Genomic DNA, 13,276 nt, shown 5'->3' with positions numbered 1-13,276 from the left:
CAAAAGCTTGTCTGTCAGAGCCAAGCACGTTAAAAGCGATGCGTGCTCTCAGTAAGAGCACGGCTTGCTTCTGCAAACCCTCTGTGTAAAACCGCTGTCAAAGCCAAATACAATATTGTTAATAGCGCACTTACAGGTTACATCTGTTCAGCAGTCACAATACCACATGCAAAACTCAGGAGAAGGGGAAAATTGGGGAGAAAAAATTATCCCAGCAGGTATTGTTTTATGTTGATTCAGTCCTTCAGATTTCTAAGAAGCGTAAGTGGCCATTGTAGAATAATGAGTCTGCTATTTGGAATGGGCTGCGTTCATTCCTTTAAGGAATGAAAACATTCTGGTTTGATTAACAGTAAAAAATAGTTTCTTACGAAAGTATCCTTTCTCAGAACCCGCACGGAAATAGTTGGTACATGCACATACCATTCATTGGCACATCTCTGAATCTGCTGTCTTCTACTCTCCAGATTTTGGAGAATAACCTGGTTTATACAGTTGATCTGGTTTGTATAGTCGGGAAGAAGGCCTCAGAAATGTGAAATATGTATAAACAATCTAGACATGTACAGCTGAATTGCAGAAGGCCCAGACTAACAGATTCTAAATTCTATCGGTTCACATTAAAAAAAATATATGATTATCACATTATACTTTTTTTTTTTTTTTAGTTCAATGCAAATCTCTGGACTGTATTATAAAGATAGTGATAGAGTTTCCTGTAACTACAGTGCAAAGTAAGAAATTTAGGGAGGTAGAATCAGTTCAAGTTGCAGTGACCTGAAGACAAAGAAAAAAATACCAGATTTTTCAAAAAGAAGGGACACTGCAAAATAATAAGCATGTTTGATGAAGAGAGATTGGGATAATTGGCCCAGCTGGGATCTGTTTGTGCAAGGGAGGCAAGACAGAAGACAAATGTGCAAGTAGACCCTCCATGGTCTAACATCAGCTCTCATTTGAAAACTGTCAGAAGAGGAACACTACAGAATAGATTTGAATCAATATTTTATGAATAGAAAGACTGTGGGAAAGAAAGCTCCTCGTTTCATCTCCCAAGAAGTAAAAGACAGCCATATATTTGCCACCTGTGTATTTGTTTAGGATGTGAGAGACTGAAATCCGTGTCTTTGGATCTGGACCAGCTAATGATGTTACAGCACTGCACTACTGATTTTCTGGACGCCTTTTTGTCTATGTTGTGGTATCACTTGAAAATTCAAGAAAAGCTTACTCAAGAAAACCCTCCGGATTGGCTTGAGTTTTGTCAAATAAACAATCAGTTGTGGAAATAAGACTTCAGAAATGTGTGTACAGCAGTGTATACGTCCTGGTGTGTCTTCTCCATTTCTTATCTGTGGAATGTCTCAGTATATACATCTGAAGTGTTAAGAGAATATATCCATGTTTAGTGTCCCGTTTTCAGCCAATCCACAGCAGTATTGTACAATGAAAATATTTCCATCCAAAAATTCCGAGCTAGCTTTAATTTTAGCATTCTTTTAAAATCATTAGGTTTTTAGACAGTGCCTTTGCACTGGTCACTTTAGAATGACTGATTAAGTTATTACTGATGATTTTTTATATTTTGTAAGCTGCAGAGCTACATTCAACAGCTTGACCTTTTAACTTGACTGTCTGAAGTTCCTCCTAATAGTTTTAGACTCCCGCTGAATGCTGACCCAATTCCCTTCTTACTTACCTTTTTACCAAACTTTGAAAAAATGAAAAATAGTTGAAGTACCTGTCAGAGGAAATGCACAAGTGCCACTCATGAGGTGGGTGGGTTAGTAGTGTGATTATGGAGGTCTTTGCTGTTGCTAAACTGCAGCTTCAGGGCCTCTGGGCTGTTAGGTCCTACAGCCCAGAAGATTCCAGAAAGCTGTCCCAGTCTTGTGACAGGAATTTTGTTTCTGGATTCCAGCCATTCATGCCTTCCCCAGCTTCACTCCATAACCAGTGAAGATTTCCCCATATATGTCGTTTCTGAACCCTGCCAGGCTGCAGTAACTGAACCTTTTCAGCGCAGGAGGAAACTTGCAGTGTAGTAGCTTCCTCTACAGTGGTCCTCTGATTGTTGAACTTCCTTGAGTCTAAAAGTGGGTTAGTATTCTTAGTAGTGGACATGTGCTTATAAATCTACATATAAATATTTCCAGGAACTTCAAGGGATTCATTTTGAAACAAGCTAATTGTTAGATCTTTCCTTCCCTTTTCCCCATCTCCCTTTATGCAAGCCCGCTTATGCAAAAGTACATCCCAGAGAACAGGCACAATAAATTTAGGATGCTACAACTCCCAGCTGTTTATTATAGCTCTTTCTTCCACAGCATTAGCAGAGACTCATGATGCTTATTTGGTGGTAAGCTTCAAGCTAACCTGCACCGAGACTGATCGTGTTAAACACAGCTCAGCTGTGAAGGACTTTGACTACAGGCATGCAGGGAAATGGTTGTAGGTAGTTAACTTTTTAAGCTACTGTACTGGATCTGAAGGAGCTCATCTTTCCTTAAGTTAAATGATTGTGACAAGAAGGTCTGCATCTGTTAATTGCCTTTATGAGTGCAAATGGTCAAGGGAGTTTATCTTGTTTCTGGATACTTTTCTGGTATGCTGTACATGTTCACATTAAAGCATAAGCAGGTGATGTTTTAATGTCTGACGCAGCTTTTCATGTACTGCCCTGTAAGTATTGACAGACCAAGACTTCCCCAACTGTTTCTCTTCCCTGAGCTTGGCCCCAGCATATGCTAGCTTTCTGCCAGGATTTGTACTTCTGTGGTGCCGTTGCCTTTTCAGAGGTTGCTTTTATACCACTGGTAGTGCACATACCATAGGTTGGGAATATCCTGCCCTACCCAAATAATTTGTGGGGGTCCAACCCAGCAACCTGGCAAACTGACATAGTCCATCCTCAGCCACCTCATTCTTGGATGGTGAGAAGCGTGTAAGGTGCTGCCAGGCAGGGCAGTCATTCAGAGGCACCTTGGCAAGCTGCAGAAATGAGCTGATGGGAATCTCAGGACACATAGCAAAGACTCAGAGTCCTGCATCTGGGATGCAGCATCACAGGCTGGGGGCTGGCTGGCTAGAAAGCAGCTCTGTAGAAAAGGACCTGGGGGTCCTGGTGAACAATGAGCTGAACATGAGTCAGAAGTGTGTCCTGGCAGCAACAAAAACTGCATTAGCGAGAGAGTACTTGGAGGTTGAGGGAAGTGACTATAGCCCTGTATTCAAGACTTGTGAGACTGCATCTGAAGTACTGTGAGCAGTTTTGGGTCCTGATCATCAGAGAGATGTTGACAAAATGGAGAGAGTCCACTAGAGGAGCACTATAGTGTTTGAGGGCTGCAGCATATGCCAAGCAAAGAGAGACTGGGTGTTTGTTTAGTCCAGAGAAAGAGACCAGGTGGGATCTAATTGCAATTTCCTACTGCCTAAAAGAGGGATTGTAGAGAAGATGAAGCCAGACTCTCCTTGAGGATGTCTTGTGAAAGAATAAGAGACAATGGTCACAGGTTGCAACAAGGGAATTTCCAGTTGGATACAAGGAGAAGATTCGTGGCAATGAGAGCGGCTGAGCACTAGAACAGGGCTCAGAGAGACAGTGGTTTTCTCCACTGCTGGAGATCTTTGAAACGTGATGGGAAAAGGCCATGAGTAACCTGCTCTTACTTCAAGTTAGCTCTGCTTTGAACAGAAAGCTGGTCTAGATGACCTTTGGACGTCTCTACCAACTTTTATTATTCTGTCAATTCTAATGTGTAAAATTGATTGGCAGAAATATATACATGGGGAATTTCAAATGGAGCCACTGGAAGTGCAGGAGAAGAATCGGCCTCCTTCAAGTTCAGCAAGCAGGCAATATATGGAAGCTTAGAGATGCCTCAGCAGTTGGGCATACATGGACTGTCATGTCTGTGCAGTTAGTCCAGTGTCTTCCAGAAGTCACCAACTTCTGTGCATGTGCAGGTCTGTGGGTATGTCCCAGGTCATCTTCACGCATGGCAGCCTGGTTGTAGTCCCTGTACAGTGGCTGTGCTCATGCTGCCATAGATCAGGATATCACAGACAAATAAGGAATTCTTCTGAGAGTTAACTGGACAGTATTTTCAGTCAGGAAAAAAAAGAGAAGGTGTGGCAGCTTTGTATCTAAGACTTTCCCATAACACCCACCTTTCCTCGTTTTGAGAGGTCATGGTTAGTCCTTCCTTTATTTTCCCATTTAGAAAAATTCAAGGAGGTGCTTTTTAAACTCAATTCTGTATTAGTGAACCTTTGTGGCAGTGAATTACTTGATACAAAGCAAGCACAAAGATTCAACCAGGTAAAAGTCTTTGAACTTAATCACAGTCACTCAAATAATAATGAGTTGGCAATGTCTGATAATTATTATCTGTGTGTGAGACTTTGATAAGCCATGGCACCAGTCCTGTAAGTGGTTATGTGGTTGGTTATCCTCACCTGCTGAAGTAGTTCAGTAAGCACAAAACCAGAGAGCTGCTATAGATGTTCCTCTGTATCCAGCTCCAGAATTTTCTCTATATGTACTTCTCCTAACATGGTACATTTAAAGTGCATTTCAGAGCACACTTTCATTTGCCACGCAGAAGGATCTCTGCTATGGTGTTTCACTTTCTAGTTTAAACAAGAAGTGTTGAAATTTCCAGTTTAAGTAAGAAGTGTTGAAATTCGTATCACATTTGCCCTTGGAAGATATTTGTTTGGGAAAACTATTTTGATAAAAGTTTGGAAAGTTGACTTACGTTCCTGACAAGGACATAGTACATATGTTTAACTGCTGTTGCGTATATCTATCAACAGTTCACAGATACAGACTAACTTTCCATGCGGTACAGACTTGTGGTAGCAGTTTGACCATGTATAGCTTCCCCAGTAGCCTAGTATATTTGATTTAGAGCTATGTTCAGAAAGCTGAAGTCAAAATTAGAGGAATAAAAATTCACTGTAGTAAGATTTGTGTGCTTGCAAACAAAAATAAAACTTGGGTTCACCAGTAGAGTGGTATTTTATTGCCTGTCTTAATCTTCTGTCTGTGTCAAAATAAATTTCAATAAAACTTACTGTTTAATACTTCTTTGAATGAGTTCCCATTTGTTGCATTCATATGAAACATTAGAATGACAGAAGCAGTGATGGAATAGGATATTCATCAATGTACCTTATACAAAGTGTGATAAAGTCCTTTGCTCATGAACTGTGCTGCTCTGGTTTTTGCTTTTTTCTTCTGGACATTTGTAAGCCCCTCACTAACAGGTACAAATGCGAACTCTTAAAGATATTTTGCAAAGATTTTTGCTTGAGCTTTGTGTTTTGGGGAATGTATGTATATTTATTTGCATAAAAGCAACAGACAAAAAATTTCGAGTTGTTGCACTCAAATTACTGTTAAAGTGTAGTAGACCTAATCTGAATTTAGGTTAAGTGTGTGGTAGCATCCAACAATTCTGCAGTTTGGAAGTTATGTTTGGTAAACCTGTTCTACGTTGTGCATTGTGTCTTGGAATTTTCTAATACTGTTAGTTTGCAACTGTGAATAAAAGCCTTTGAATGTAGTTAGTTGTTAATCTAAAAATCATTGCATCTGTGTTGTCTTATCAAAAAGAAACCCGAATGGAGTTTTATTGGATAAAAGCAGGAGAGAAGAGAAATGCTAGAATTTTAAATGGAGAAGGAAAATGATTGTGACCAAATGCCTTGACAGCGTGTCTGCTTTCTCTAAACTTGAAATCCGTGCTGTTGGTTAACAGAACAGATAGTTCATGCCCCTGCCATTTCCATTATCACATTTTTCTTATTAGTGATTTCTTAAATATAAAAAATGTACTTGATTCTTTGAAAAAGCAAACACTGTGAAACATTGGACTTTGGATTAGACTTAAATGCAGAGAGGTCCTTCTCATCTGGCTCATCAACAAAAGGCTGGAGCCCGGTAGAGAACTTAGACAAAGAGATATCATAGATACCTATTTTATACAGTCTTCTGGTTCCTTTAGAGTCATTGCTCCTTTCAGTGAGAAATCCTTCCCAAATTACCACTTTGAACTAGATGCCTGAGGCTTTTGTTTTGCTTGTATTCAGTTGCTTCAATGCAGTTTTGGACGCAGCTGAGTTTTAGGCATCTAAATTAGCTGCTTAAACTAGAAGAACAGATTCCCTTTATAATGACCCATGAGAAGTTAAGAATCTACCTGCTCCCTGCTGACTGCCTAGGGGGCCTGAAGTTAAGTGCCTCAAGATGTAAACACAGTTATATGGACAAAGTGAAGCATAAGTATTAACGTTATCAGGATCTTATCAGGGAGTTACAGATGTGATGCCCACATAGAAATAAAGAGCAAGGTAAGATCTTTCTGAAAATTTTGCCTTTCATGGACTTCAGAAGGCCTCATTGCCACTGAAGACCTCAGTGTACTTCTGTCAGTGGCACAATTAGTTCTCAGATTACCTATGAAGCACAGTGTTCCCAAATGCCACAGGGCAGTTTTTGTTCCTATTCTAAGTCCAGGTAAACTGAAGCATGGACACAGTATGGCCTATGTTCAAGTACATACAGCTGGTCAGAAGCAGTGCTGGAAATAGAAAGCAGGAGTTACAGACCATGGTATGCACTTGTAGAGAGAAACATGGGTTGCCTGAATGTCCTCTGAAAATGAAATGAACATTTGCAGCCTAGGCTCCAATCCTCCAGATTCCCATTACCAGGTAGAGTACTTGCTGCTTTGATTTCACAAGGACTGTTAATGGTAGCACGCACTGCTTTGGATAGCAAGTGTTTGCAGATGGATCCCTAAATTGCCTTCTATGGAATAAAAATGAGAACAAGAATTTCGAGGGAGGTTGAAGCAACTGCTAAACCTATTACTAATGGCTGATTGGAAATACCATAACATATCCAAAAAAGTGTGCAATAACATAGAAAAACATGCAAAAACAAGGCCAAGACCCTATTTCTAAAGAATTTCCATAATCTCTGCATTTATATGTAGGAAATATATTTTAAACATTGAATACATGAGATCTAAAAATATCTTTCCATTTGGTGACAAAATCCTAATGGCAGCCCTTCAACTATCTGTTGTAATAAGCATATTAGTGAGAAGAATAATAAATTACGAAGGGGAAATCACACTTATTTCAGACCAGATATGTTATTAAGACAATATATGGATCTATACAGAACATATTTTTGTGTCCTTTCATTACCAGAAAAATAAAGGTGCGCTTTATTTTTATTTATTTATACATATAATTACTTTATATTATAAATATAAATAATATAAAATATAAATTATAATATAAAATAAATATAAAAAATATAAAATATTTTATATTATTTATAAAATCCATCACTTGATTTTAACAGCTTATTTCCTTGACAGTCACAGAACTAAATTAATCTCCACTGTAATTCTACTGACATCAATGAAATTAGTTCAAGAATTCATACTGTGAATTTCACTTATTCTTTTCTTTTAATTATACTTTATACAGAAAAATAGAAACAGTCAAGGAATCCCAAGGGATTTCTAGAAATTGTCAGTGAAATGCTATCTGCTTTCATAGAGAAAGAAAAATTCCATTGCAATACATACTTCTTTGGTACCTGTATTATGCTGTTTTAATTATCTGGAGGATAGACTCTTCGCAGGAATAAATAGTTTCTAGAATTACAACAAATACACACGCAGTGTACCTCAAACAGAGCAAGTCTTTAAAAGATACAGAATGGGACAACTAATTAGTTCAGGGGCAAGGCCCCAATTTCATTAAGTCCATTGGAAAAATGACACTGACATCAGTGGATCAAGATCTGGTTTAAGATTTTCTCAGAAGTCCGTGAGCATTTTGCATTCAGTGCTAAGTGGCATAGAAACATGTACCTTGTGTGTGGAGAGGCCCTTACCTCTTGAATAGCTGCTGTTGGTCCCATCTGACATTGCCGTGATGATTGCAGTGATGAAGGTCCCATGGCTGGGAGAAATCAAACAGAAGTCCTCCAGGTTGTTCCTTGAAGAGCTTGAACATCACTTGCCAGTTGGGGAAGCATATTTGCGAGTGGCATCCATGGACGTGAATGTTTGGTGCCAGGTCTCACATTCTTACAGCTAGTCAATTCAAGTGCAGTGTCTCCTTTCTTACACCGATTAATGTATTATTTAAGGTCACTTGCTGGAGCATGCCTTAGCTCCTGTGTTGTTCGCCTATAGGAGTATTACCAAGCCTTTGTATTTTTTGCATCTATTGTGTATGTTTTCTGCAGCAGGGTGAGTGGCCTTACGTGTTTCCTCTTCCTGTGAGACACAGTCTGGCTAACACTGAAGGCAGAAACCAGTCAGAAAATAAGCAGGCTTGGGATCTCTGAAACTAGGGGGAGAAAAGTCAGAATCTGAAGAAGAGTGAGGATGGATGAATAACAAATGTTATACAGAGGAGTGGTGACAGCTGGGTGAAGCAATAGTAAGTTAGAAGCAGAAGGAGTTATTGTTGTTTAAAGTGTGAGATTAATGCTAAGCCTTTACTGCCAATGATGTATACCGTGACTTTATGTAGCATATTCTTCTGTTCTGTTCTGAGGAAAAGTATCAATCCTGAAGTGACAGCAAACAAGCTAATCTTATGTGAGGAAGGTAGAGAAAGCTTTTTACATACCAATTAAACCATTTTGCTCACAAATACACCTTTTATAACATTCTGCAGCATTATCTCTTCCTGATGCTTTCTCTGTGATTTTACATGGTTGCACTGGAGTTATCCATAGTCATCCTCCTGCTGTGTTCCCGGCATTCACTGACAACTGCAGCAGAATGAGGTTGAGGTGTGGAGGTAGGATGCTGGAAGAAAAAATTCAAATGGAAACACTGTAAGTCTCAACATTTCTCAAGCATCAGCTCTATAGAGCTTATCAATTGGGAAGATAGCCATGATTTTAGACGAGGCTTAAAATCTTTCAGACTGCAACACGCTATTCATCTGGGTGCAGAATTTTAGACAGGATGAAACCAACATTTAAGAGGTAACTAAATCTGCCTTTTCCAGCAGCTGTTTTTCTGGACAGTACACATAATGATTTAGAATTACAATAATTCAGTTTGGAGGGGACTTCAGGTGGTCATCCTGTCTGACTTGCTGCTCAGCATAGGATTGGCTCTGAGCTCAGAGCAAGTGGCTCAGGGCTTTGGCCAGTTTGATCTTGAAAATCTCCAAGGATGGAAGTGGCACAATCTTTCTGGGCAACCTGTTCCACTGCCTGATTATCCTAATCGAGAAAAAGGTTTTCCTAATATCCAGTAAAAACCTTTCTTCTTTCATCTCCTGTTTGTTGTCTCTTGTCCTCCCATCGTGCCCCACGGTGTGAAGATCCTAGCTCCATCTTCTCAACTGCCTCCCAATGGGCACTGGCAGGCTTCTATTAGGTCCCCCCAAAGTCTTCCCTTCTCCAGGCGGAACAAGTTGTGCTCCCTCAGCCTCTCCCCACAGGACAGGCTCTCCAGCCCTCCCTAACCATCTTGGTGGCCCTTCACTGGGCTTAATCCAATTTATTTTGTACTGGGGATCCAAAACTGTATGCAGTATTCCAGATGTGGACTAATGAGCATTGAGCAGAGGGAGATGATAACTTCTCTGCAACTACTGGCTGTGTTCTGTTAATATAGCTCAGGATGCAGTTGGCTGCCTTTGCTGCCAGGGCTGATGTTCTTTGCTGCTGGCTGATGCTTGGCTTGCCGACCCCCAGGACCATCAGAGTCTTTTCCACAGAGCTGTGCCCCAGCCAAGGGGATGCCACTTTGTTCTGGCTTTACCTGTTCCACTCACCATTACCTCTTCTATTGACATGGTCCCAGAGTCTGAAGGTTCCACCTTGTACTGCAGATGGATGGAACAAAGGGGGTTTCTTCTCAGAAAGGGTGAGATAGTCTAGGGCTGCGGTTATTGCAAGATGAGCTGCAGCCTTTGTGTAATGGATGCAGCAGAAGTACATGCATCGTATGCGTTATGTCTGTAAACAAGATGCCTGTGTTTCCCTTGTAGTGAATGAAGAGAGGCAGGCTTCTTTTTCAGTGAGACAGGTGTGAGGTAGTGACTGTCCTAACAATTTCCCTCAGCAGTCACTTTGGTCCCATCATTTGTTCTTCCTGAGCTGAGAAGTTGTCTGAGAATCTCCATTTCACACCCTTGTTGCACGTTGTGGAATCTGAAATCACTGACGAATGATTATCACCTCCAGTTGCTTTATCCATCTTCATTTTTGTACAATTATTTGTTTTTCTTTGCTTGTCTTTTTGCCCTTTCAGATGAAAATGACACTTGACAGCCAGAATGACCACTCTGCGCTACGGAAATGAACTAGAAAGTGATACTGAGAAACAAGATGTTTGCGTGCGCATATTTGTAGAGGATTAGGCTTTTGGTGGGTGGAATGTGCCTGTTGCAAAGATTCTGTGGTAAAATTTACTGGAGCATAACATTGGGGATTTGAAAGACACGGATAAGCCAAACCAACATATGTGTTTGCGCTGTTTAGAGTGGCATTTACAGTACAGGGTGGTAAACCAACCTCATTTCAAAACAAACCAATTCTCCAGGCACTGTGTAGATCAAGCAGGAAATTGAAGCCTATGCTCAGAAAAAGGCCAGAAGAGAAACTATTACAGTTTGATGGACAATGCAGCACTGCACTAGGGTCATGACAGGAGGGGATAAGGTGGGAAAAGCTGGAAGAAAGTCAATGTAATTAAAGATCAGAGAAGGAAGAGCAGTGAAATTGCCTTTAGATCCTGTGTTAAAATTTTTCCACTACTAAAAATGTATTTTTTAGTAATATTACATTGAAACCAGTGACTGTGGTTTACTGTGGTGATAAAAATTTATTTCCTTTATTCAAATTATTTCCTGACAAAAATAAGGTGTTTTCTGTCGATGTTACAGTAACCAAAGAATAAGTCAGCTCTGGAGTGGCACTTAACCTAGTGTGATGTCAGCATGTGTCACCTCAGCTCAAACCAAGTGTAGTTAGAATCAGGTGTCGCTGTAATATATTTAATTAGGCTGACATAATTTGGAATAATACATTGGCATCAGAGTAGCTGTTTAACTGCAGTGTTATTAAAAAATTCTGTAGTCATTCAGTATGCCAGAGCTTTATACCACACATTCATATTCTCAGAGATACTATTAAATTTAACAGTTGTTAATTTCCCTGTAGTTTGAAATAATATAGATAGTCTGAACTTTTTCTAAAAATTATACATGAAATTACTTAAACCTGTCATTCAAATACCTTTTTAAACATCCACAAAGCCAACAGTTGAATCCAGTCTGTGCCCAGTTTGGGGGCATGTGTACTTGCCCATAAGATTGTGTGTGTAGCATCTGTACATGGACATTTAGGCCAAAAGTTTTAAACCAGAAGAAATTGCAAAAGAAGGTGTTGAGAGACCTGAACTTTGGAAACAAGGCTAGTAGATATCTGAATAAGTACTGACTCGTGAGTTGACCTTCTGACTCTTCCTGCATGTTGTTAGAAAATGGTTTATTGCTGGTGTTTCAATAGCCATGAATTGTAATTAATTCCAAAGTGCAACAGAACGTCCATGCACACAAAGCGAGTTCATTTTGCAATGATAAATAAAGCGAACAGCTACTTCATACTGGTAATTATGTGGCACTGAAAGCCTAGGAAGATAGAATTTTGATTTCCCAGCATGATTATTTTCTTTCAGAACCACTATTTTCTTTCTCTTTTTCACTGTTTCTAATCTCCCAAATTGTTTTTTTAATGACACAGCTTACGCACATGTAATGCTTTTCATTCAGAACAATGCCAAAGTGCTATACAGACTCTGTATTGTATTAGTGAAGCTTCACAACAAATGCATTTTTCTCTATTAGCACTCTCTAGAAAGAAAAGGACCCTGTGCACATGACAGAAAGTATGTCAAGAAGACAAGGGCATGTATATTCACATATGGTATAAATTGCTAGATTGAGAGTGAAGATTAATGTAGAACCTCCAATACTGTGTGAATTCATTTTCCTTTGAATAGTTGAAGTATTATAATGCATATTAGTTAAGGTTTCCTTAGTAGGATAATCAGTAGATATTCCGGGCTTCTCTAAGTTATGGAAGAGAATGAAGCAGGAAATGTAAGATGTACTATAAAAAAAATGAAAAATGTCATTGTGAATTTGGTCTCACTGTATAGAGTTTTCATTTCCATTTTGCTTCTTTTGGGTTATTTGATAAATAGATGTCTACAACTCTCCTCATTTTTCTGTAATGAGGAAAAAAGCACAGATTTTTTTTGGTGATTGTTTTGTAAGTGTAACCATTAATGAGTACTTTTTGTTTTGCACTTGACATCCAAAACATTGTAGTAGCATGTACATTGTGGAACTTTAAAAGCATATGGTATTACATATAGGTAAGGCTTGCATTTGACATAAGTATTACCTATATTTTCTCATAATTAGTTATGAACCTTTCCCTTGATAAGTCCTCTGGGATATAAACCAGCTGAACTTTTCAGCTATTTATTGTCTCTGTGGGGCTTTAAATAAAATTTCTGCATAATTGTCTCCAATTTGAGGGAATTTCAGTTCTAACTTTGACCCCAACATTTCAGCAAGGTCTAAGCCAGGTTGATTTTCCATCTCCATAATTACAGTATTAAAAATGCAGCTCTATATCCTTGTAATGATGTGAAATTCTTCCTTTGTTGCTTGAGTCTTAAGTAACAAAGCTTTTTGTAAAAGCTCTGCTTTGGTAGGAACCACTGAAGAGACCTACCCTTTCCAAAACTGTGGGGACCCAAAAGTGTACTGCCTCTGCAACTTCCATTTCAGCAAACAACAAAAAAATGGTGCACACTGTATCTCAGACTCCTCTTTGAAAGGATTTATGAGCCTTGGGTCTGTTTGGGCGTCAAGTCTACCAGTTCTTCCATACCTCTTGTTTCTGTCCCTGTGCCATCATGTGCTTCTGAGTCCTGGTTGTTACCTGAATAACACATTTCCACACACACTCACTGGGACACATCACACATTTAAACAGGATAACAACAGCCCCTCCATTCATGCTGGAATGAATTTTCCCAGCAATGCCCACTGCTAGGCAAAGCTCTGAACTCCTTATGCACAGTGGTAGTCCTACTGACACAAATACAAGGTCAGGCATTCAGCATTGTTTCCTCTTCCCCCATGAGCAGAAGTGCTCAGTGGTATAAATTTAAATTCCCTGTCACAAGTGTGACAAAAG

The sequence above is a fragment of the Athene noctua genome, chromosome 2, assembly GCF_965140245.1.
Source record: "Athene noctua chromosome 2, bAthNoc1.hap1.1, whole genome shotgun sequence".
Classification (NCBI taxonomy): Eukaryota; Metazoa; Chordata; class Aves; order Strigiformes; family Strigidae; genus Athene; species Athene noctua.
The sequence above is the reverse complement of the archived record's forward strand: the minus strand, read 5'-3'. Positions refer to the sequence as shown.